This window comes from Nematolebias whitei, chromosome 13 (assembly GCF_014905685.2).
Source record: "Nematolebias whitei isolate Nwh7 chromosome 13, NemWhi1, whole genome shotgun sequence".
In the NCBI taxonomy this organism is placed as follows: domain Eukaryota; kingdom Metazoa; phylum Chordata; class Actinopteri; order Cyprinodontiformes; family Rivulidae; genus Nematolebias; species Nematolebias whitei.
This window is the reverse complement of record NC_056510.1, coordinates 8277880-8282108: the sequence shown is the minus strand read 5'-3', so window position 1 is coordinate 8282108 and position 4229 is coordinate 8277880. Positions and strand designations below refer to the sequence as shown.

The following is a 4229-nucleotide window of genomic DNA, read 5'->3' as shown; positions in this document are numbered from 1 at the left end:
GATGGATGGATGGATGGATGGATGGATGGATGGATGGATGGATGGATAAAACCTGCTATGTTACACTAGCATTGTAACCAATGTATGTGTTTACACTCCAATCCTGATCGGACTCAAGATTGGATAACTCTTGCTTTTTTATTTTCGTAGTATTTAATAATCGTCAAATATTTTTCGAGACTTACCTTAAACAAATACCAGAACCATAACAGTCCCTAAATCTTTAGTTTTGCATCATTTAAGACAAAATATGGTAAATTGTTCCATACAAGTAACATTTTTGTCCATGACTTTTGGTTAATGCTTGATGTTACGCCACACATGGAGCTGGTCTTTTCAAGAGTGTGGTGTTTGGCTGCAGCTGCAGGTTCGACGCCTCATGATCTCTGGGTTTGACTCCTACAAACAGCCGACCCATGCAGCATTGGCTTTGTCAGTAATTGATGTGTGCAATCATTACTGGGTTCTCCCCAGCTCTTTGCCGTGACCAAGCCGTCATTGTTGTGGTGTTGTTCCTGAGTTGTAATCACAGGCAGATGGTTGTAGCCTCTCCATCTGGACGGGATTTTCCCTCTGCAGATAAATGAGGTCTGCTCACAAAGGGAGGTGTGATGTCAGCTGTTTGCAAAGAAAATAACTTTGAGACTTCTGTGGGCTTTCATTTGTAGGTATTTTGTTTAGACGTATGTCCTTAAGAATATCTCATTATGTTGTCATAATGGCCACTTGAAGATTTTGCTTTAGATTTCACCGTTGGTAGCTACATTTTTATCATTCTGTATTTATACAACAGTTTTACAGTGAAACCATAATCTTTTTAAAAGCTTAAATGTACGGTAATTTTGGCAGTTCCCTAAACACCCACATATCAGAAACTCCTATTTGACCAGCCAGACTCTGTGCTCACCAGTGCAACTCCCCCTCCTCTCCTGTGCTTATTTGCCAATCACAACATCTACCTCATCTTAATCACTACACCTTTCAATACGCAACAGAAGTGCACTTCACCTCACCCCCACCCCTATTGAAAAGGCATTTTATACTCCATTCTTGTTGAAGTTGTTGCATGACACAAATCGCATCATTTTGTTCTCGTCGTAGCTTCGTCCACCACTTCGACACAAGGCCCAGGTCGAATTTTTCCTCATGCACAAAGTATTGTGGGATTGGTCAGAGGTTCATGGGCATCTATGTTTATGTGGAAAAGTGCTCAGACAGCAATGTCATCATTTTATCTCAACTACTCCTCTTCCAGAAACTGGCTGTTGTGCGTGCAAGCAGCATGGATAGCAGTCAGAGAATACATCTGTCAGTATAACTTCCAGACACACAAACAAATATTGTCAAATGGCCTAAGATTTCTGGAAAAAATTATAGCAGGTTGGTCACTGACTCACCCGAGTTAAACATCTGAATTTTCACACTGAATCAAGACCCAAAAATCAGAAGTCAAAATTTACCCAGATCATAGACTACTTATTACTGCTACTACTAAAAGTTTGCATGGTAGCTAACGCACCAAAAGAAAACTACCAGAATCAGTCGGGTCACCGCTGCGGGTTAATAACTCACCGAATACACTGCACAGCGTGATTGACTCAAGTGAACCAGGTTAATGTAGTGAGTAATTCAGGACAACCCAGATCCATAAAGTGAACCAGATTCATCTGCTCTAATGGAGATTGCACAGACATTGTGAATGGTGGAATCCATCTGCCAAAATGTGAGCTCTTAGGATCCCTGCCTTGTGTGACTCCTGGACTATAAAAGATGTGTGCAAATACAAATACCTCACAATCACGTGACTGCGAGATGACTTCTTGGCTTATGATTTGAGTGTAAAACACCCTTGAGCCAGAAAGTGCGCCCTCACTCAACACATACGACAGCTTGTGTCAAAAAGTGATTGCTTTATAGCAATGATGCAATATTTTGTCATTCACTATCTAGCAACCCTGTTATAGCAGCTGGTTATTGTTTTTCTTTACTGGCAATGTAAACTTGCTTTTCTGTAATATTTTATACCAAATCTATGTCAATATGTTTGTTTTGGTAGGGTTTTCAGTATTTTTCCCCCCAGATTCTTGAGTTCCAGGGTGGCGCTAGTGAGCAGCTACAGCTGCTGGTCATTTCCCCTGATTGAATCCAGGACTATTTAAGGCTTCAGACGAGCTCCATTCTCTGTTGGAGCATTATCCTACCTATTGGTACATGTGCCTCCAGCCTTTGTGTACTCATTGCTAAAAGTACTTACCTTGTGTTCTTTCCTCATGTTTCAAGAGACATGCTGACCTCAGTCTGATCTTCCTGGAAGACTTACCTGATGACTTAAGGCCTTCTATGTTGTACTAACCTCAAGCCCCTACCTCAGCTGCACCTGCACAATCCAACCACTTGCTTTCATCTCAACTGGATCTTCACTGCCCCTCTACTTGAACCTAGCTGTTTTGGAAACCCTCTGCATCCTCCTCCTGCTGCAATGAACCAAACAAACCGTAAGGAACCAGGAACCAGCATTTAACACCTATAACCAAAGGTCTTTGTCAAGGAACTAACCCATCTCTTCCATTCACAGACCTCCTGATCCTTGCCTGTACATATATATATTTCTACACTGTAAATAAATCACTTTAATTATATTTGAGTCTGATTCTGTTGTTCTCTCAGTATGTTTTCTCTGGGATCTCAATCTCGTGACAGTTTCTTGGAGAAGCATACATTTATTGCACTAAAGATGGCAAAAAAAAGGTTACCTTTAAAATGGGCATGCATCATTCACATAAATGTAAAATGCAACACAATTCTATTTAGAGTATGTTTAAAAAATGTCTTGCTTGTTGGAACTTCAGTCACTGGATTGTTGTTACTAAGAGTTGCTAAAACATTCATGGTGCCAAAAGTCATGGAGTTCTTAAAAATACACCTCATGTCTCCCAAAGGCCTGGAGGGGATTTGTGGATTTTATATCATGCTTATGGCATTTTTAATTCACACATTTTAATTTATGTTATTGTGAGAAGTCCAAGACTTGAATAATGTTTGTTCATACATGTCATGATAAACTTTGGCCAAATGTTCTGAGAACAGATTGTTTCAAAAATCTTGTAAGGGATTAGTTGTTCCTCTGAAACTTTGTAAGGTTAGGAGGAATGTAAGAACATTTCCAACTTTGTTATTTTGCCCTGAAAGTTTTAAAAATTATGGCCCTCTTAACAGTTCTTTTTCTTTTTTATTATTCAAGTGTGGTTGTGTTTTTAATAGTTTCTAATTTAATCCAGTACACTTGGGACAAAAGTTGGTTCTTAATGTTTTCTGGAAAATCATAGCAAAGAATGAGTTACAGAAAAAAAATACAAGGAAACAGCAAATCTCAGATAAAAAACTGTTTAACTGCATTTCTAGAGAAGCAGTTTAAAAGTATCAGACATTTCTTCACAGAATGTACATCACATAAAAGTACTTACCTTGTGTAATAATGGTCAATAAACGTTGTTCAACCTCCGTTTATTTCTGAAAATGTTTTTGTATACCTCAAAGAAATCAAAAAATAACTCAGAACCATGTGTCTAACAAACTAAAGTGTAATGTTCAACCTGGTATTTTTTTAATAGATAATGTTTTATTGTTCATCATCCTTCAGAAGCTTCTTTTATAAATTAATCACATCTTTGGCAGCCTGAATAAGCTAAAATTGTGTTTTTGCTGCTATTGCATACAGCCTATGCATCAATGTGATTATTGAAGATCCCACATCTGACACCAGTTTACAGCCATACCACCCTGGACACGCCCAATTTCGTCTGATCTCGGAAGCTAAGCATGATCGGGCCTGGTTATTACATGGATGGGAGACCGCCTTGGAATTCCAGGTACTGTAAGCTCTATGGGACTGAGATGGAGTAGAAGCAGGGCAGCCGACTTGGGACCAGAAAGTTGTGGTTCGACTCCCAGCCATTCCCACATGTTGTGGTGTCTCTGAGCAAACGGTAAATGGACTGTACTTATATAGCGCCTTTCTATCTGAACAAGATACTCAAAGTGCTTTACACTACAATTTGTGCCCTCATTTACCCATTCATACAGCACTCTACTAGATATCTACAAAGATTAATCAGTGCTTTATCACATTCATACACGGATGGGACACACATCAGAGGCAATGAGGGGTTCAGTGTCTTGCCCAGGGATACTTCAACATGTGACTGCTGGTAGAATCAAACCCCCAACTC

General features: G+C 39.5%; 1 pseudogene; it reads left to right on the top strand.

Moving 5' to 3' along the window:
- The first annotated feature begins 3762 nt into the window (after nucleotides 1–3762).
- Nucleotides 3763–3881, top strand: LOC119419812 (annotated as a pseudogene).
- The last annotated feature ends 348 nt before the right edge of the window (nucleotides 3882–4229 follow it).